This window comes from Bufo bufo, chromosome 2 (genome assembly GCF_905171765.1).
Source record: "Bufo bufo chromosome 2, aBufBuf1.1, whole genome shotgun sequence".
Taxonomy (NCBI): Eukaryota; Metazoa; Chordata; class Amphibia; order Anura; family Bufonidae; genus Bufo; species Bufo bufo.
Window position 1 is genome coordinate 713,703,416 of NC_053390.1, and position 21,582 is coordinate 713,724,997.

Here is a 21,582-nt window from a genome sequence, read left to right on the forward strand (position 1 = left end):
CTCTTATCATATATGTAAAGTGAAGTATTACCATGCTGTGTTTGAACTGATGAGCCTGGGTGAGACTAGCCGATCAGTTTGTGGTCAGCTGCAATGGCAGGAACATGGTTATTGCATTACATTTGGTCAAAATAATACATGGTGCTTGCATGGCGCACATAATAAATTTAATGGTGCAATATATTTTTTTTTAAAGTACTTTGGCTACTAGACGGTGCTGGCCATGTCCAAGAGTGTCCTCCTTTCAGTCATTCTTTTGTGACAAAGAATGGCCTCCTGGACTTGCAGCGACAGAACGGTCTGTAATTGCACAGTTTGATTTGCAATGTTCCAACTCACTGTAATTTCACCATGCATATACTGGAACATCTGTAAAAGCAGAGTAAAGCAGTAAATCACTTTATCATACACCAGACCATAGATGTGTAGCCAGTTCCCTAATAGGTGCGCGATGATGAAGAGCTCCCTCGACCCCAAAAGTGGTCAATTAGAGATGCGTGTCATACTCGGGCCCTTTGAAGAGACCCCCAGATCAGCAGAGACAACTGCGCCATCATCCTTCTTTACCTTAGAGCAACAAGGGATTGTGGGAGGAGAACAGCTTACAAAACTTGCTGGCCACCCTGTAGATGTCGGGGACCTAAGTGTACAAAATCACATGGAGGAAGGAGAGGAGAATGAGGATGAATAGTTACCATTGGAGGAGGGAGAGGCGGAGTCGTCAGTGGGGAAGTAGGAGACTGATGATAATGATGACAACGTCATTGGCCATGACCACCAATAATTGCAATGGGGCAGCCGAGCAAGAAAGAACTGGGTCCTCAGGAATGTTGGTGAGCATGGCAAGCCTAACGCTTGCTTGCTTACATACTGACAGATGTATTCAGTGTTGGACTGGGGTACCTAGGGCCCACCAGTAAAATTTATTTTGGGGGCCCACCGTACAGATACATTCAAATATAATAAATAATCTAACAAGTTTTTTATATGAACATAGGCTGGTTGACGTGCTGTACATTGAATACAGTGGGATGCGAAAGTTTGGGCAACCTTGTTAATAGTCATGATTTTCCTGTGTAAATCGTTGGTTGTTACGAAAAATCTCGGATAGACAGAAGCGACGAATGGTGAGAACAGTCAGAGTCAACCCACAGACCAGCACCAAAGACCTACAACATCATCTTGCTGCAGATGGAGTCACTGTGCATCGTTCAACCATTTGGCACACTTTACACAAGGAGATGCTGTATGCGAGAGTGATGCAGAGGAAGCCTTTTCTCTGCCCACAGCACAAAAAGTGCCGCTTGAGCTGGGCTAAAGCACATTTGGACAAGCCAGCTTCATTTTGGAATAAGGTGCTGTGGACTGATGAAACAAAAATTTTGTTATTTGGCCATAACAAGGGGCGTTATGCATGGAGGAAAAAGAACACAGCATTCCAAGAAAAACACCTGCTACCTACAGTAAAATATGGTGGTGGTTCCATCATGCTGTGGGGCTGTGTGGCCAGTGCAGGGACTGGGAATCTTGTCAAAGTTGAGGGACGCATGGATTCCACTCAGTATCAGCAGATTCTGGAGACCAATGTCCAGGAATCGGTGACAAAGCTGAAGCTGCGCCGGGGCTGGATCTTTCAACAAGACAACGACCCTAAACACTGCTCAAAATCCACTAAGGCATTTATGCAGAGGAACAAGTACAACGTTCTGGAATGGCCATCTCAGTCCCCAGACCTGAATATAATTGAAAATCTGTGGTGTGACTTAAAGAGAGCTGTCCATGCTTGAAAGCCATCAAACCTGAATGAACTAAAAATGTTTTGTAAAGAGGAATGGTCCAAAATACCTTCAACCAGAATCCAGACCCTCATGGAAACCTACAGGAAGCGTTTAGAGGCTGTAATTTCTGCAAAAGGAGGATCTACTAAATATTGATTTCATTTCTTTTTTGTGGTGCCCAAATTTATGCACCTGCCTAATTTTGTTTAAACAATTATAGCACACTTTCTGTAAATCCAATAAACTTCATTTCACTTCTCAAATATCACTGTGTGTGTCTCCTATATGATATATTTAACTGACATTTTTTATCGTAACAACCAACGATTTATACAGGAAAATCATGACGATTAGCAAGGTTGCCCAAACTTTCGCATCCCACTGTATATGTATGTAGTGTACTAAAGCTAATGTGTTATGTGCCACTTGTGCAGGGGGTGGGAGACTAGGGGCCCACCTTGCTCGGGGGCCCATCGGGGGATTCCCCTGTACCCCTGTGGGCCAGTCCGAGCCTGGATGTTTTGTTAGCATCTAGCAATCTGGATAATCATGCTTTTAGACCCTTGTAATCAAAGCAAATGGGGGAATGTTTTCCTGTTGACGAAAGATAAACATATTGCTAAATTACCAGCAGCTTTTGGCGACCAGATGCCTACCTTTCATGTGTCTGACAAGGCAGCCCTCTCCTCCCCCCACCAAGTCACCCACCTTCCCCCTTCTCCAGATCACTGTTATCAACATGACAGATATTTATTTTTTAATTTGCTTTGCCATGCTGACTCAAATTACCAAACTGAGAGGTAGCACCTGAACAACCATATTCAGTCGTACGAGGTCTTTGTCTGGCAACTACCATGTTCCCTGACCCCACTGACTTCTGGGCAGGCAGACTGGAACAGTGGCCAATTTGCTCTCTCTGTACTGTCTAGTCCAGCCTCCAGTGTCATCTAAGAGAGGGTTTTCAGCATGACAGATGGTGTCAACAAACTTAAATAGTTCTCTGCTAGCGTCCAAATTAAACATAACTTTTGTCGAAAGAATCAGGCATGGATCCATAAGGATTTTCACACATTTCCATATGATGCCAATTAGTGTTGAGCGAATCAAGCTTCAGATCCTAGATCCAAAGTCGATTTGCTCAAAACTTCATTTTAATGCTGTATGGATACACGTCTCCATACAGCATTAAAATGTATGGGCTCCAGGGAGGCCAAGTAAGTTATCACCGAAGTCTCGCAAGACTTCGGTGAATACCTTCGGCCATCGATTTTTTAACTTTAAAACTATTTTAAAATATGGATCAATGTTTTAAAATGGTTTTAAACTTTACTAATTAAATCCCAAAGTTATTCAGGGAAGTCCCGCAAGACTTTGTTGATAACTCACTTTGCCTCTCCGGAGCCCATACATTTAAATGCTGTATGGAGACGGAAGTTTTGACTAAAGCTACTCACTTTGCTCAACAGTAATGCCAATGAATAGATATGCCATTGCTGACATTTAGAACCTGGACCATCATGCTACTGCCGATGTCTGCCTACCATCATGTTGCTGCCAAAACCGCTATAGCTACTCACTGTTGCAAATCCCCCTACTAACACTACCATTTCTCCTACTGCCAATACTATTATACCTACAAAGCTACTACTACTACCCCAACACAGCCCTACACACACACATACTGTCTTTCCTGTTCCATGATTTGCCGCTTCTGCTACCACTACTATTGCTTCTACTATTACCTCTATACACTTTGTTATTTCCACATCCACACTGTACTAGTGTTGTTCCCCCAAAAAGTTTTTTTTTTTTTTTCCAGGCTTGTTCAGGACAAGCCAATGTTGCTTCTGACAATTGACACTGTGTATATAAATAAAGGCAGGCATCTGCCTTTGAAACATTACACATAATACTGGACACTCAAATACCACACCTGTGAAAAAATAGCAATTTTCATTTTGTACGGTTTAGTGCTCATTAATTTCTGTAAAATATCTGTGGGGACAAAATGCAGAGTTTCCAAAATGAGGCCACATCTCAGAGGTTCCATATATTATTTTACCCCAGAGCCTCTACAGTGCTTAGCACAAGTGGTGCAAACAACCACACTGGGCCTCAAAATGTGCATTGTGCTCTTTTACACCTAATCCCTTTCATACATTCAGGAAAAAAAAAAAATAGGGCCACATATAGGGTGTTTCTAAAGAAGCACAGCATAATTAGAGTTCTTACTATTCACTTTGGCAGATATGGACACATGACAATATGTTTGGCACTGAAATGGCATGTTTGTGAAAAAATTGCAATGTTCACTTTGCACCATCTGATATGTGCTTTTACTTTTGCAAAACACCTTTGGTGTCAAAAAACTCACTACACCACTTAAAAATATCTTGAGGGTGTACTTTCCAAAATGGCGTAAATTCTTGGGGGTTCCATTTACTATTTCACCTCAGAGCCTCTACAGTCTCAGCACAAGCTGCATAAATTATCACCTCGAGCCTCAAATGCACATGGTGCTCTCTGAATCCTGAGCCCTGTTGTTTCCCCAGGCAAAAGATTAGGGCTCCATGTAGGGTTTTGTGCAAACCAGGAAGCACTGGTATAGCACCCATAGAGGCAGACCACACAGTTGATATGGGGTCCATGAGCCCGGCGAAGAAGGGGGGTCTGGTGAAGTTCAATGGCTCCACCCCCTTTCTGACCAGAATCCATGCTTCCTTTGCTTAATGCCATCTGTCTAATGTGTAAGGTTATTAGTTCCTCTGTGGTATGTGTCACTGTCAAGATACATAGCTCTGATGCTTCACCTGCCTGCTGTATGCGACACTATTACAGTGAGTAAAACCAGAAGAAGAGTAATGTAAGAAAGAGAGTGCCCTTGTCACATTCAGCAGTGCTTCTCCGACCTTCTCCTGATCTCCTGACTACTTTGACCTGGAGAACCCCTGCACTGGAAACTGGCAGAAAGAAGGGACCCTGCAATAACCAGTAAGCACTTTCATTTATTGCAGAGGACAGCGCTCAGTGGTTATTAATGCCTCCTGCACCCATTTATAGGGGCACTGCAATAACCAGTAAGCACTTTCCTTTACTGCAGAGGATGGCGCTCACTGGTTATTACCGCCTCCAGCCCCCAGTTATAGGACCCTGCAATAACCAGTAAGCACTTTCCTTCACTGCAGAAGACAGCGTTCACTGGGAATTACTGCCTCCTGCCCTTAGTTATAGGGGCACTGCAATAACCAGTAAGCAGCACTTTCCTTTACTGCAAAGGACAGCTCTCTGGTTATTACCACCTCCTGCCCCCAGTATTAGGACCCTGGAATAGCTAGTAAGCACTTTCTTTCACTGCAGAGGATGGTGCTCTCTGGTAATTACAGCCTCCTGCCCACAGTTATAGGGGCCCTGCCATAATCTGTAAGCACTTTCCTTCACTGCAGAGGACGGATTTCTGGTTATTAACACCTCCTGCCCCCAGTATTAGGGCCCTGCAATAACCAGTAACCACTTTCCTTCACTGCAGAAGACGGCACTCACTGGTTATTACCGACTCCGTCCCCGAGTTATAGGGGCCCTGCAATAACCTGCAAGCAGCACTTTCCTTCACTGCAGAGGAAAGCGCTCATTGGCTATTACCACCTCTTGACCGCAGTTATAGGGGCCCTGCAATAAAAAGTAAGCTTTTTTTTTCACTGTAGAAGACGGTGCCCACTGGTTATTACTGCCTCCTGCACTCAGTTAGGCCACTTTCACACGGGCGAGTATTCCGCGCAGATGCGATGCGTGAGTTGAACGCATTGCACCCGCACTGAATACCGACCCATTCATTTCTATGGGGCTGTGCACATGAGCAGTGATTTTCACGCATCACTTGTGTGTTGCGTGAAAATCGCAGCATGCTCCTCTTTCTGCATTTTTCACGTAACGCAGGCCCCATAGAAGTGAATGGGGTTGCGTGAAAATCGCAAGCATCCGCAAGAAAGTGCAGATGCGGTGCGATTTTCACTCACGGTTGCTAGGAGATGATCGGGATGGAGATCCGATCATTATTATTTTCCCTTATAACATGGTTATAAGGGAAAATAATAGCATTCTGAATACAGAATGCATAGTAAAATAGCGCTAGAGGGGTTTAAAAAAAATTTAAAATAATTTAACTCACCTTAGTCTACTTGATTGCGCTGCCCGACTTCTCGTCTGTCTCCTTTGTTGAACAGGACCTGCGGTGAGCATTAATTACAGGAACAGGACCTGTGGTGACGTCACTCCGGTCATCACATGATCCATCACATGATCTTTTACCATGGTGATGGATCATGTGATGGATCATGTGATGACCGGAGTGACGTCACCACAGGTCCTGTTCCTGTAATGAATGCTCACCACAGGTCCTGTTCAACAAAGGAGACAGACGAGAAGCCGAGCAGCGCGATCAAGTGGACTAAGGTGAGTTAAATTATTTTTATTTATTTTTTAACCCCTCCAGCGCTATTTTACTATGCATTCTGTATTCAGAATGCTATTATTTTCCCTTATAACCATGTTATAAGGGAAAATAATACAATCTACAGAACACCAATCCCAAGCCCGAACTTCTATGAAGAAGTTCGGGTTTGGGTACCAAACACGCGCGATTTTTCTCACGCGAGTGCAAAACGCATTACAATGTTTTGCACTCGCTCGGAAAAATCGTGGGTGTTCCCGCAACGCACACGCACATTTTCCCGCAACACCCCTATGAAAGGGGCCCTGCAATAACCATTAAGTACTTTCCTTCACTGCAGAGGATGGGGCTCACTGGTTATTACAGCCTCCTGCCCCCAGTTATAGGGGCCTTGCAATAACCTGTAAACACTTTCCTTTAATGCAGAGGACGGCGCTTACTGGTTATTACCGCCTCCCTCCCTCAGTTATAGTGGACCTGCAATAACCTGTAAGCACTTTCCTTCACTGCAGAGGACAGCACTCATTGGTTCTTATCTCCTCCAGCCCCCAGTTATAGGGGCCCTGCTATAATAAGTAAACACTTACCTTCACTGCAGAGGACGGAGCTCAGTGGTAATTACTGCCTCCTGCACACAATTATGGAGGTCCTGCAATAACCAGTAAGCACTTCCCTTTACTGCAGAGGATGGGGCTCACTGGTTATTAATGCCTCCTGCACCCATTTATAGGGATCCTGCAATAAAAAGTAAGCACTTTCCTTCACTGCAGAGGACAGAGCTCAATGGTTATTAGCTTCTCCTGCCCCCAGTTATAGGGGTCGTGCAATAACCAGTAAACATGTACCTTCAATGCCGAGGACGGCGCTCAGTGGTTATTACTGCCTCCTGCCCACAGTTATAGGGGCCTTGCAATAACCAGTAAGCACTTTCATTTATTGCAGAGGACAGCGCTCAGTGGTTATTACCACTTCCTGCCCCCATTTTAAAGGGCCCTCCAATAACCAGTAAACACTTTCATTTACAGCTTTCTGGTTTTTACCCCCTCCTGCCCCCAGTTATAGGGGTCCTGCAATAAAAAGAAAGCACTTTCGTTCACTGCAGTAAGCACTTTCCTTCACTGCAGAGGATGGCGCTCACTGGTTCTTACCGCCTCCTGCCCCCAGTTATAGAGCCCTGCAATAACTAGTAAGCACTTTCCTTAACTGCAGAGGACAAGACTCACTGGTTCTTATCACCTCCTGCCCCCATTTATAGGGGCCCTTCAATAACCAGTAAGTACTTTCCTTCACTGCAGAGAAGAGCGCTCAGAGGTTATTACTGTCTGCAGCCCCCAGTTAAAAAGGCCTTGCAATAACCAGTAAGCACTTTACTTCACTGCAGAGGTTGGCGCTCACTGGTTATTACCGCCTCCTGCCCTCAGTTATAGGGATCCTGCAATAATCGGTAAGCAATTTCCTTCACTGCAGAGGATGGCGCTCACTGGTTATTACCGCCTCCTGCCTCCAGTTATAGGGACCCTGCAATAACCAGTAAGCACTTTCCTTCAATGCCAAAGACGGCGCTCACTGGTTATTACTGCCTCCTGCCAATAGTTATAGGGTCCCTGCAATAAGCAGTCAGCACTATCCTTCACTGCAGAAGATGGCGCTCACTGGTTATTACCGCCTCCTGCCCCCATTTATAGGGGCCCTGCAATAACCAGTAAGCACTTGCCTTCACTGCAGAAGACAGCGCTCATTGGTTCTTACCACCTCCTGTCCCAATTTATAGGGCCCTTCAATAACCAGTAAGCACTTTCCTTCACTACAGATGACAGCGCTCCCTGATTATTACCGCCTACTGCCCCTAATTAGAGGGGCCCTGCAAAAACCAGTAATCGCTTTTCTTTAATGCAGAGGTCTGCGCTCAATGGTTATTACCGCCTCCTGCCCCCAGTTATAGGGCCCTGCAATATCCAGTAAGCACTTTCCTTCACTGCAGAAGACGGCGCTCACTGGTTATTACTACCTCTTGTCCTTAGTTATAGGGGCCCTGCAATACCCATTAAGCACTATTTTTTACTGCAGATTATAGCGCTCACTGGTTATTACTGCCTCCTGCCTGCAATAACCAGTAAGCACTTTTGTTTACTGCAGAGGACAGCTTTCTGGTTATTACCTCCTCCTGCCCCCAGTTATAGGGGCCCTGTGGTCATTTAACCTTCCTTATTTATAGTTGCTTATCCCACTATGCTGTGTGGTTTATAGCTTCTGTGCCTGTGGATTGTTTGTGGTTGGATCTCGGCTGAGTTCCTGGGGCTTCCTTAGCCTCTTTGAAGTTAAGTCTTTCCTTTCTCTTTTGTGTTTTGTTTGGGTTCTGTGTGTTGCATTTCTCTATTGCTTGTATTAGGCCTGAAGTAGACTCCTGTTCGTCCTTCCTTTTGGAGGAACCGGTTGTCTCGTCCCTGCTATTAGTACCAGGGTCCTATAGGGCTAGATAGGACTCTAGGTATTCCTAAGTATGAACTCACCTACCTTTGAGGTCTGTTCATACTGGTAGTCAGTCAGGATTTTGGTTAGGGTTTTCACTAAGAGGTGTCCATCTTCCTTCCCTAGTTATCAGGCCTGAGTCCCTGTTTCCCCCTTCCCTCCTATGCTCGTTGTGGTGTTTCCCTCCCACACCAAAGCATGACAGTTTGTTTATGGCAGATTCTGCCAAAGACAAAAACGAGGACCATTCTTCCTGGTTCTCAGAGACAAAACATCTTAGGTAAGTCGCCAGTCTCTCCAGATTAGTACGCTCTGTCTGTCAATTCGCCTGAGGATAAAAAGCAGAAGAAAAAGACAGTTGTACCCCCAGCTGAGTATCCAGAATCTGTACATAAACTGAGTCCCATAATCTGAGACCACGTCAGAGGGAATGCCATAAAAGTTTCACAATATTGTCAACAAACACTTGCTCAAGTGTTTTAGCATTAGGTAGGCTAGGCAATGCTATAAAGTGCACCATTTTACTAAAATACCACCAGAATAACTGTATTTCCAGATGAATTAGGCAGCTCAGTAATAAAATCCATAGACAAGTGAGTCCATGGTCTGGACGGTATGGGCAATGGAAGTAGAGATCCAGAAGGTTAAGAATGTGTCACCTTAGCGTATGTACAGATACTACAGGGTGACACAGTCCTCAACACACTTATGCAACCCTGGCCATCAGAATCTACGAGAGATGAGGTTGGCAGTGGATATACTCCCAGGGGGTCCTGTAAGAAGCGTACACTGATGTTCCTCAAGCACCTTGTGACATAATTCGGATGGCACAAACAGTTTTCTAGAGGGACAATAATTTGGTGCATCTCCCTGGGCCTCTAACACGTTCACCTCTAGGTCAGGGTAAAGAGCAGATATCACCACCCCTTCCGACAGTATAGGGCTCGGATTTTCAAAATCACTACCTCCAGGAAAACGACATGACAAGGCCTCTGCCTTGACGTTCTTAACCCCAGGACGATAAGTGACAATGAAATTTAATCTGGTGAAAAACAAAGACCATCTGGCCTGCCTCGGGTTCAGTCATTTAGCCGACTCCAGGTAAGCCAGGTTTTTGTGATCTGTGAACATCGTGATTGGATGAATCGCCCCTTCCAAACAATTACGCCACTCCTCAAAAGCCAACTTAATGGCCAGCAACTCTCTGTTACCCACAATGTAATTTCTCTCTGCGGCAGACAGTTTTTTTTAGAGACAAAAGCACATGGTCGTCATACATCAGGTGAGGGGGCCTGCGATAAGACTACTCCTTCCCCCACTTCGGACGAGTCCACTTCCACAATGAAAGGTTGTGATACATCCAGCTGCACCAATATAGGGCCAGAAGCGAAGTACTCCTTATTCGCAGAAAAGGCTTGCAATGCCAAATCAGACCACACTTAAAACATCCATCTCTTTCTTAGTCATGTCCGTTAAGGGTTTCACCACTGTCAAATAGTTCTGGATAAATTTTCGGTAATAGTTGGTGAACCCCAAAAACAGCATAAGAGACTTCAGGGTTCCAGGTCAATCCCAGTCCAATACAGCACAGACTTTCTCTGGATCCATTCGAAAACTTGAAGATGACAACAGGTAGCCCAAGAATTGCACGTCATGTACAGCAAAAAACACACTTCTTTAATTTTGAGAACAATTTATTATCTCTTATGATCTATAACACCTGTCTAACGTGATCCTGATGAGTCTCCACGTCTGGAGAATAAATTAGTATGTCATCCAAATACACAACAAACCTCCCCACAAGGTGATGAAAAATGTCATTCACAAAATGCTGGAAAACCGCAGGAGCATTGGTCAACCCAAAAGGAATGACCAGGTTCTCAAAGTGACCCTCTGGGGTATTAAAGGCCATCTTCCATTCATCCCCTTCCTTGATCCTGACCAGATTATATGCCCCCCTTAAGTCCAACTTGGAGAACACTTTGGCATTAACAATCTGGTTAAACAAATCAAGAATCAAAGGAAGAGGGTAAGTATCACGGACAGTAATCTGATTGAGCTCATGGAAATCCAGACATGGCCTAAGAGTTACGTCCTTTTTTTTAACAAAGAAAAACCCTGCTGCCACTGGAGATTTGGCAGGTCTTATGTGTTCTTTAGCCAAACTCTCAGTAATATACTCTCTCATGGCCGTTCTTTCAGGTCCAGAAAGGTTATACAACCTAGATTTAAGCAACTATAAGGTTGATAGGACAATCATATTGGCATCCACTTTTAGAAAATACATCTGCAAAATCAGATATAAAAGAGGGTAATGTTTTAGTGGTTAAAGCAGAAAAAGATGTATTCAGACAATTGTCAATGTAATAATCACCCCAATCCAGAATATGTCTATCTTGCCAATCAATAGTTTGATTGTGCTTGCTTAACCACGGTAAACCCAGAACCAACGGAGCAGGGAGACCCTCCAACACAAAACACGAGATGAATTCCTGATGAAAGTCACCCACTCTTGCAGGATCAGCTGTGTTTCTGACCAGCAGGACGGGGGCCGCAAACCATGGGTCTGGGGGCTGCACGTGGCCCGCAGGCCGCGACTTGTGCACCTCTGCTTTAAATGCTGCATACAGACATAACAAACGTAATGTGCATAACATTTTTATTGGGTTAGTGCAATACTAGAGTTGAGCGAACACCTGGATGTTCGGGTTCGAGAAGTTTGGCCGAACTTCCCGGAAATGTTCGGGTTCGGGATCCGAACCCGATCCGAACTTCGTCCCGAACCCAAACCCCATTGAAGTCAATGGGGACCCGAACTTTTGGGCACTAAAAAGGCTGTAAAACAGCCCAGGAAAGAGCTAGAGGGCTGCAAAAAGCAGCAACATGTAGGTAAATCCCCTGCAAACAAATGTGGATAGGGAAATGAATTAAAATAAAAATAAAAAAAATAAAAATGAACCAATATCAATTGGACAGAGGTCCCATAGCAGAGAATCTGGCTTCACGTCAGCAGAGAATCAGTCTCTTCATGCCATAGCAAAGAATCTGGCTTCATGTCAGCAGAGAATCAGTCTCTTCATGCCATAGCAGAGAATCTGGCTTCATGTCAGCGCAGAATCAGTCTTCATGTCATAGCAGAGAATCAGGCTTCACGTCACCCACCACTGGAACAGGCCACTGTCACACATTTAGGCCCCAAAACCCAGACAGAGGAGAGCGGTCCCGTAACAGAGAATCTGGCCTTATGTCAGCGCAGAATCTGTCTTCATGTTATAGCAGAGAATCAGGCTTCACGTCACCCACCACTGGAACAGGCCACTGTCACACATTTAGGCCCAGGCACCCAGGCAGAGGAGAGAGGTCCCGTAACAGAGAATCTGGCCTTATGTCAGTGCAGAATCTGTATTCATGTCATAGCAGAGAATCAGGCTTCACGTCACCCACCACTGGAACAGGCCACTGTCACACATTTAGGCCCCGGCACCCAGACAGAGGAGAGCGGTCCCGTAACAGAGAATCTGGCCTTATGTCAGCGCAGAATCTGTCTTCATGTCATAGCAGAGCATCAGGCTTCACGTCACCCACCACTTGAACAGGCCACTGTCACACATTTAGGCCCAGGCACCCAGGCAGAGGAGAGAGGTCCCGTAACAGAGAATCTGGCCTTATGTCAGTGCAGAATCTGTCTTCATGTCATAGCAGAGAATCAGGCTTCACGTCACCCACCACTGGAACAGGCCACTGTCACACATTTAGGCCCAGGCACCCAGGCAGAGGAGAGCGGTCCCGTAACAGAGAATCTGGCCTTATGTCAGCGCAGCATCTGTCTTCATGTTATAGCAGAAAATCAGGCTTCACGTCACCCACCACTGGAACAGGCCACTGTCACACATTTAGGCCCAGGCACCCAGGCAGAGGAGAGAGGTCCCGTAACAGAGAATCTGGCCTTATGTCAGCGCAGAATCTGTCTTCATGTCATAGCAGAGAATCAGGCTTCACGTCACCCACCACTGGAACAGGCCACTGTCACACATTTAGGCCCAGGCACCCAGACAGAGAAGAGCGGTCCCGTAACAGAGAATCTGGCCTTTTGTCAGCGCAGAATCTGTCTTCATGTCATAGCAGAGAATCAGGCTTCACGTCACCCACCACTGGAACAGGCCACTGTCACACATTTAGGCCCAGGCACCCAGGCAGAGAAGAGAGGTCCCGTAACAGAGAATCTGGCCTTATGTCAGCGCAGAATCTGTCTTCATGTCATAGCAGAGAATCAGGCTTCACGTCACCCACCACTGGAACAGGCCACTGTCACACATTTAGGCCCAGGCACCCAGGCAGAGGAGAGAGGTCCCGTAACAGAGAATCTGGCCTTATGTCAGCGCAGAACCTGTATTCATGTTATAGCAGAGAATCAGGCTTCACGTCACCCACCACTGGAACAGGCCACTGTCACACATTTAGGCCCCGGCACCCGGACAGAGGAGAGTGGTCCCGTAACAGAGAATCTGGCTTTATGTCAGCGCAGAATCTGTCTTCATGTCATAGCAGAGAATCAGGCTTCACGTCACCCACCACTGGAACAGGCCACTGTCACACATTTAGGCCCAGGCACCCAGGCAGAGGAGAGAGGTCCCGTAACAGAGAATCTGGCCTTATGTCAGCGCAGAATCTGTATTCATGTTATAGCAGAGAATCAGGCTTCACGTCACCCACCACTGGAACAGGCCACTGTCACACATTTAGGCCCCGGCACCCAGACAGAGGAGAGCGGTCCCGTAACAGAGAATGTGGCCTTATGTCAGCGCAGAATCTGTCTTCATGTCATAGCAGAGAATCAGGCTTCACGTCATCCACCACTGGAACAGGCCACTGTCACACATTTAGGCCCAGGCACCCAGGCAGAGGAGAGAGGTCCCGTAACAGAGAATCTGGCCTTATGTCAGCGCAGAATCTGTCTTCATGTCATAGCAGAGAATCAGGCTTCACGTCACCCACCATTGGAACAGGCCACTGTCACACATTTAGGCCCAGGCACCCAGGCAGAGGAGAGAGGTCCCGTAACAGAGAATCTGGCCTTATGTCAGCGCAGAATCTGTCTTCATGTCATAGCAGAGAATCAGGCTTCATGTCACCCACCACTGGAACAGGCCACTGTCACACATTTAGGCCCCGGCACCCAGACAGAGGAGAGCGGTCCCGTAACAGAGAATCTGGCCTTATGTCAGCGCAGAATCTGTCTTCATGTCATAGCAGAGAATCAGGCTTCACGTCACCCACCACTTGAACAGGCCACTGTCACTCATTTAGGCCCCGGCACCCAGACAGAGGAGAGCGGTCCCGTAACAAAGAATCTGGCCTTATGTCAGCGCAGCATCTGTCTTCATGTTATAGCAGAAAATCAGGCTTCACGTCACCCACCACTGGAACAGGCCACTGTCACACATTTAGGCCCAGGCACCCAGGCAGAGGAGAGAGGTCCCGTAACAGAGAATCTGGCCTTATGTCAGCGCAGAATCTGTCTTCATGTCATAGCAGAGAATCAGGCTTCACGTCACCCACCACTGGAACAGGCCACTGTCACACATTTAGGCCCCGGCACCCAGGCAGAGGATAGAGGTCCCGTAACAGGGAATCTGGCCTTATGTCAGCGCAGAATCTGTCTTCATGTCATAGCAGAGAATCAGGCTTCACGTCACCCACCACTGGAACAGGCCACTGTCACACATTTAGGCCCAGGCACCCAGGCAGAGGAGAGAGGTCCCGTAACAGAGAATCTGGCCTTATTTCAGTGCAGAATCTGTCTTCATGTCATAGCAGAGAATCAGGCTTCACGTCACCCACCACTGGAACAGGCCACTGTCACACATTTAGGCCCCGGCACCCAGACAGAGGAGAGGTTCATTCAACTTTGGGTTGCCCCGCAATATAATGGTAAAATGAAATTAAAAATAGTATTGAATGAGGAAGTGCCCTGGAGTAGAATAATATATTGTTAAGGGGAGGTAGTTAATATCTAATCTGCACAAGGGATGGACAGGTCCTGTGGGATTCATGCCTGGTTCATTTTTATGAACGTCAGCTTGTCCACATTGGCTGTAGACAGGCGGCTGCGTTTGTCTGTAATGACGCCCCCTGCCGTGCTGAATACACATTCAGACAAAACGCTGGCCGCCGGGCAGGCCAGCATCTCCAAGGCATAAAAGGCTAGCTCTGGCCACGTGGACAATTTGGAGACCCAGAAGTTGAATGGGGCCGAACCATCAGTCAGTACGTGGAGGGGTGTGCACAGGTACTGTTCCACCATGTTAGTGAAATGTTGCCTCCTGCTAACACGTTCCGTATCAGGTGGTGGTGCACTTAGCTGTGGCGTGTTGACAAAACTTTTCCACATCTCTGCCATGCTAACCCTGAGGAGCTGGGCATGACACAGCTGCGTTGGCGACCTCTTGCTCCTCCTCTGCCTTCGCCTTGGGCTTCCACTGGTTCCCCTGTGACATTTGGGAATGCTCTCAGTAGCGCGTCTACCAACGTGCACTTGTACTCGCGCATCTTCCTATCACGCTCCAGTGTAGGAAGTAAGGTGGGCACATTGTCTTTGTACCGGGGATCCAGCAGGGTGGCAATCCAGTAGTCCGCACACGTTAAAATGTGGGCACCTCTGCTGTCGTTGCGCAGGCACTGCAGCAGGGCCGTTTCTAGGGGCGGGCGGGCCAGGCGGCCGCCCGGGGCGCTGTCAGAAGGGGGGCGCCGGCAGAGGCGTCCTCTTGTCTTTTCTCTGTCTGTTATTACTCTCGTGCCGTGCGCCCCCCTGGCTCCCTCCCTCTGATATCTCGCCTGCGCCCGAGTGCCGAGTCCTCTGTCAGTACGTACCGAGTCCAGTCACTCAGCTCCGGTACGTGCGGGCGGCACTTACTGACGTCACGCGCCTGCTCCTCCCACTTGGCGGCGCAGGCGCGTGACGTACAGTGAGTGCCGCACTGCCTGCCTGTTACCGCCCGCCCTGAGCGGTAACATTGCTGAAAAGAAGCCTGCTGTGAGGATCCGGGACAGTGGGTCACTGGGTGAGTCGACTCGGGTGCAATGTGGTTAAATTAAATAAACAAACAATTTTTTTACAATGGGGACAGTGACACTGTGGATGGTCTGTGGTGGGGGGGCATTAATTACAATGGGGGGCGGGGGCCACTGTGGCAGACATGAAAGTGGGGGCCACTGTCACTGTGGGGGACATTAAGTTTAATAAGGATCACTATGGACATTATTTAGAATGGAGGCTGCTGTGGGTGTCATTATAACTATAATGTCTGATAGGCCTAGTCCTGAGCTGAGTTATATTACCCTGCCCATGCCCTGTATAATAATGTACCCATCCCTGATACCCCTTAGTTATATTACCCCGCTGGGGTATAATAAGGGGTATCAGGGTACATTATTATACAGGGCATGGGCAGGGTAATATAACTCAGCTCAGGACTAGGCCTATCAGACATTATAGTTATAATGACACCCACAGCAGCCTCCATTCTAAATAATGTCCATAGTGATCCTTATTAAAAATAATGTCCCCCCACAGGCAGGCAGTGCGGGCGGCGGCGCTCACTCACTGTACCTCACGCGCCGCCGACACATTTTTTACAATGGGGAGACACTTATTTCATCGAGCAGTTTTGAGGGCGGTGGGGGGGGGAGTTTTTTTTGACACTCGCCCTGAGAGAAATTTTACCTAGAAACTGCACTGCACTGCAGCATGTAGTCGCTCATGTGTGCCAGGCTGCCCAGAGTTAAGGACAAGCTGTCCTCTGTGGGAGGCGTATCGTCATCGTCCTGTGTTTCCCCCCAGCCACGCACCAGTGATGGGCCCGAGCTGCTTTGGGTGCCACCCCGCTGTGAACATGCTTCATCCTCATCCTCCTCCACCTCCTCCTCATCCTCGTCCTCCTCGTCCTCCAGTAGTGGTCCCTGTCTGGCCACATTTGTACCTGGCCTCTGGTGTTGAAAAAAACCTCCCTCTGAGTCACTTCGAAGAGACTGGCCTGAAAGTGCTAAAAATGACCCCTCTTCCTCCTGGGCCACCTCCTCTTCCATCATCGCCCTAAGTGTTTTCTCAAGGAGACATAGAAGTGGTATTGTAACGCTGATAACGGCGTCATCGCCACTGGCCATGTTGGTGGAGTACTCGAAACAGCGCAACAGGGCACACAGGTCTCGCATGGAGGCCCAGTCATTGGTGGTGAAGTGTGTCTGATCCGCAGTGCGACTCACCCGTGCGTGCTGCAGCTGAAACTCCACTATGGCCTGCTGCTGCTCGCACAGTCTGTCCAGCATATGCAAGGTGGAGTTCCACCTGGTGGGTACGTCGCATATGAGGCGGTGAGCGGGAAGGCCGAAGTTACGCTGTAGCGCAGACAGGCGAGCAGCGGCAGGGTGTGAACGCCTGAAGCGCGAACAGACGGCCCGCACTTTATGCAGCAGCTCTGACATGTCGGGGTAGTTGCGAATGAACTTATGCACCACCAAATTCAGCACATGCGCCAGGCAAGGGATGTGCGTCAAACCGGCTAGTCCCAGAGCTGCAACGAGATTTCGCCCATTATCGCACACCACCAGGCCGGGCTTGAGGCTCACCGGCAGCAACCACTCGTCGGTCTGTTGTTCTATACTCCCCCACAACTCCTGTGCGGTGTGGGGCCTGTCCCCCAAACATATGAGTTTCAGAACGGCCTGCTGACATTTACCCCGGGCTGTGCTGAAGTTGGTGGTGAAGGTGTGTGGCTGACTGGATGAGCAGGTGGAAGAAGAGGAGGAGGAAGCTGAGTAGGAGGAGGAGGAGACAGGAGGCAAAGAATGTTGCCCTGCGATCCTTGGCGGCGGAAGGACGTGCGCCAAACAGCTCTCCGCCTGGGGCCCAGCCGCCACTACATTTACCCAGTGTGCAGTCAGGGAGATATAGCGTCCCTGGCCGTGCTTACTGGTCCACGTATCTGTGGTTAGGTGGACCTTGCCACAGATGGCGTTGCGCAGTGCACACTTGATTTTATCGGACACTTGTTTGTGCAGGGAAGGCACGGCTCTCTTGGAGAAGTAGTGGCGGCTGGGAACAACATACTGTGGGACAGCAAGCTACATGAGCTGTTTGAAGCTGTGTGTGTCCACCAGCCTAAATGACAGCATTTCATAGGCCAGTAGTTTAGAAATGCTGGCATTCAAGGCCAGGGATCGAGGGTGGCTAGGTGGGAATTTACGCTTTCTCTCAAATGTTTGTGAGATGGAGAGCTGAACGCTGCCGTGTGACATGGTTGAGATGCTTGGTGACGCAGGTGGTGGTGTTGGTGGTACATCCCATGTTTGCTGGGCGGCAGGTGCCAACGTTCCTCCAGAGGCAGAGGAAGAGGCCGAGGCGGCGGCAGCAGCAGAAGAGGCCGAGGCGGCGGCAGCAGCAGAAGAGGCCGAGGCGGCAGCAGCAGAAGAGGCAGCAGGGGGAGCCTGAGTGACTTCCTTGTTTTTAAGGTGTTTACTCCACTGCAGTTCATGCTTTGCATGCAGGTGCCTGGTCATGCAGGTTGTGCTAAGGTTCAGAACGTTAATGCCTCGCTTCAGGCTCTGATGGCACAGCGTGCAAACCACTCGGGTCTTGTTGTCAGCACATTGTTTGAAGAAGTGCCATGCCAGGGAACTCCTTGAAGCTGCCTTTGGGGTGCTCGGTCCCAGATGGCGGCGGTCAGTAGCAGGCGGAGTCTCTTGGCGGCGGGTGTTCTGATTTTGCCCACTGCTCCCTCTTTTGCTACGCTGTTGGCTCGGTCTCACCACTGCCTCTTCCTCCGAACTGTGAAAGTCAGTGGCACGACCTTCATTCCATGTGGGGTCTAGGACCTCATCGTCCCCTGCATCGTCTTCCACCCAGTCTTGACCCCTGACCTCCTGTTCAGTCTGCATACTGCAGAAAGACGCAGCAGTTGGCACCTGTGTTTCGTCATCATCAGAGACGTGCTGAGGTGGTATTCCCATGTCCTCATCATCAGGAAACATAAGTGGTTGTGCGTTAGTGCATTCTATCTCTTCCACCACTGGTGAAGAGCTAGGTGGATGCCCTTGGGAAACCCTGGCAGCAGAGTCTTCAAACAGCATAAGAGACTGCTGCATAACTTGAGGCTCAGACAGTTTCCCTGATATGCATGGGGGTGATGCGACAGACTGATGGGCTTTGTTTTCATGCGCCATCTGTGCGCTTTCTGCAGAAGACTGGGTGGGAGATAATGTGAACGTGCTAGATGCACTGTCCACCACCCAATTGACTAATGCCTGTACCTGCTCAGGCCTTACCATCCTTAGAACGGCATTGGGCCCCACCAAATATGGCTGTAAATTCTGTCGGCTACTGGGACCTGAGGTAGTTGGTACACTAGGACGTGTGGCTGTGGCAGAACGGCCACGTCCTCTCCCAGCACCAGAGGGTCCACTAACACCACCACGACCATGTCCACGTCCGCGTCCGCGTCCCTTATTAGATGTTTTCCTCATTGTTCCCGTTCACCACAATTTTGAGAATGGCAAATTTGGGAATAGTTTTTCAACCCAGAAAAAAAATAGGGCTTTTACGGTCGCTACAAATAACTTGACCAGCTAAAACAGTACAGATTTGCTTGAATAGAAATGTGAGACCTGTTTTTTTTTGCACTGTGTGACAGGTTAAGGTTTAATCTCAGAATCAGACTTCTATCTGCACGGTAGCGTGTGTCTTAGGTTTTTCTGAATGACACTATCAGTACCTTCAATGTAAGATATCCTTTTTGGGATAGATTTCAAGTAGGCCTCAAATACCAGAAACTAGTTATTTTGAGAATGGCAAATTTGGGAATAGTTTTTCAACCCAGAAAAAAAATAGGGCTTTTACGGTCGCTACAAATAACTTGACCAGATTAAACAGTACAGATTTGCTTGAATAGAAATGGGAGACCTGTTTTTTTTTGCACTGTGTGACAGGTTAAGGTTTAATCTCAGAATCAGACTTCTATCTGCACGCTAGCGTGTGTCTTAGGTTTTTCTGAATGACACTATCAGCACCTTCAATGTAAGATATCCTTTTTGGGATAGATTTCAAGTAGGCCTCAAATACCAGAAACTAGTTATTTTGAGAATGGCAAATTTGGGAATAGTTTTTCAACCCAGAAAAAAAAGTGTGCTTTTACGGTCACTACAAATAACTTGACCAGCTAAAACAGTACAGATTTGGTTGAATAGAAATGTCAGGTCTATTTTTTAGGCGCTGGGTGACAGGCTCAACTTGCCCCTGATGTAATATATGGCCAAAAAATAACCACACTGTTGATGGTTAAATGCACTTGGGTGACACAGGCTCAGCCTGCACCAGATGTAGTATATGGCCAAAAAATAATCAAACTGTTGATGGTTAAATGCACTTGGGTGACACAGGCTCAGCCTGCACCAGATGTAGTATATGGCCAAAATATAATCAGACTGTTGATGGTTAAATGCACTTGGGTGACACAGGCTCAGCCTGCACCAGATGTAGTATATGGCCAAAAAATAATCAGACTGTTGATGGTTAAATGCACTTGGGTGACACAGGCTCAGCCTGCAGCTGATGTAGTATATGGCCAAAAAATAACCAGACTGTTGATGGTTAAATGCACTTCGGTGACACAGGCTCAGCCTTCAGCTGATGTAGGATATAGCACAAAATAACCACACTATCGATGGTTAAATACACTTGGTGATAGCTTGTGCTGGCGCACCACAAGTCACAAAATGGCCGCCGATCACCCCAGAAAAAAAGTGATCTAAAAACGCTCTGGGCAGCCTCAAAAAAGTGAGCAAGTCAATAATAGCACTTCAATGATCCACAGCTGCAGATCGATCACAGAATGAAGTCTTTTGGAGGAGTTAATCTGCCTAATCTCGCCCTAACGTCGCAGCTGCAACCTCTCCCTACACTGATCATAGCAGAGTGACGTGCGGCGCTACGTGACTCCAGCTTAAATAGAGGCTGGGTCACATGCTGCACTGGCCAATCACAGCCATGCCAATAGTAGGCATGGCTGTGATGGCCTCTTGGGCCAAGTAGTATGACGCTTGTTGATTGGCTGCTTTGCAGCCTTTCAAAAAGCGCCAAGAAAGCGCCGAATACCGAACCCGAACACGGACTTTTACGAAAATGTTTGGGTTCGGGTCCGTGTCACGGACACCCCAAAATTCGGTACGAACCCGAACTATACAGTTCGGGTTCGCTCATCCCTATGCAATACTTTTTGGGCCTTGTTCGCATTTCCATTTTTGACTGATTTTCCACATCAGTGGAAAAATCACAGAGACATGCACTGCTTTGGTTTGTGATGCAGACAAAACACACCCATTATAGTCTATGCACAGCAAAAAAGATGAAATGGCTCTCACCTGCTCTTCATCTGCTATGAGCACGGAACAACTGCTCTTGGATGCGGGTAAGTGGAAATCCAGTAGAAAGAAAGGTAATCCTGCTCAATACGCAGACGGTGCAACGGTACTTTATTTCAGCGGTTAAAAATCAAACATCCAGTTAAACAAAATCCTCGTCTACCGGTTTCGGGCTGTTGTGATGTCTGCCCTTACTTATGACATACTGAGGATACCTATGATTCCAGCATATAAACCAGCCACACAGCTGCACCTATGATTAGGGCGGCATGTGACTAGAGAACATGCCAGCAATCAGGTACAAAAACACTCCTCTATTTAAAAAATATTATACAGAGAAAACCATATCAATACATAAAAACACAGAATGTGTGGTGGGAGCTATATCATATCATTGTTGCAAAATTAGATCCAATCTTTTGTTTAAACCTTTTGGCTGACAGCTATCCAGTTGAAAAATACAAAAGGATTCCCTAT

General features: G+C 47.6%; 1 long non-coding RNA gene across 1 annotated transcript; it reads right to left on the bottom strand.

Moving 5' to 3' along the window:
• Positions 1 to 5,773: 5,773 nt before the first annotated feature.
• LOC120991915 lies at positions 5,774 to 21,208 on the bottom strand. Its single transcript, XR_005776858.1, has 3 exons — positions 21,080 to 21,208; positions 9,387 to 9,390; positions 5,774 to 5,786 (listed from the first exon to the last, which is right to left on the bottom strand). It is a non-coding gene; the product is annotated as an uncharacterized LOC120991915 (long non-coding RNA).
• Between the last annotated feature and the right edge of the window lie 374 nt (positions 21,209 to 21,582).